The following is a 799-nucleotide window of genomic DNA, read 5'->3' on the forward strand; positions in this document are numbered from 1 at the left end:
GGCTTCAACACTTCCGGCCGCCGCCGCCGGCGAGCTGGCACCTTAAAGGGGACGCGTCCCTATTTGCCCGTCCCGTGGAGGCTAAACCTCATCCGAAATACTTGGTCCTTTTGTGAGCAGGGGTCTTCGGCCGGTGAAAGGCGGTGCCGGGAAGGTCGCTAGGGCCCCGAGTAACTCTTCTTCCCCCATTTTATAGATGAGGAAAATAAGGCCCAAATTAAAGAATGACCTCATTCACAATCGGGGACCGGGCCAGGTTTCTCGACTCCTCTGGAGGACTGTACCCTTTTTACTCCCCCAATCCTGTTAGATGAAGTTTACAGTTTATAAGACTTTCAATATAAGTTACCATCCAGTTATTTATTTGGAATCAGAAGATGTGGCTGAGCACAGATCAGTAACTGGACACAAGTCTTTTGGCAAGTGCCATACAGCCCCTGGCCTGTGCCTGCCCAGGGTTCCCTGCTTGACAGGTTCTGGGGTCAAGTGTTGCCTTTGTTTATGGAACTTCAGCAACTCTGGAGCAGTGTCTTTACGACTCTAAGCCTCTGCTTCCCAGAAGGCAGAATATTGTGCATGTTCAAATCGATGATTCATAAAAAGTGCTTAGGAAAATTCCCGGGACTAGGAATAGTGATAGTAACTAATAAGGATATAGACTTTCTTGAGTGTGGTGGGGAATCCCAGCATTCCCAGCACTCAGGAGGCTGAGGCAGGAGGATTATAAATATGAGGCCCGCATGGGCTATGTAGCAAGACCCTATTTAAAAAAAAAAAAAAAAAAAAAATAAAATTTGTA

This window comes from Fukomys damarensis, unplaced genomic scaffold (assembly GCF_012274545.1).
Source record: "Fukomys damarensis isolate Sample0158 unplaced genomic scaffold, DMR_v1.0_HiC HiC_scaffold_23, whole genome shotgun sequence".
NCBI classification, from domain to species: Eukaryota; Metazoa; Chordata; class Mammalia; order Rodentia; family Bathyergidae; genus Fukomys; species Fukomys damarensis.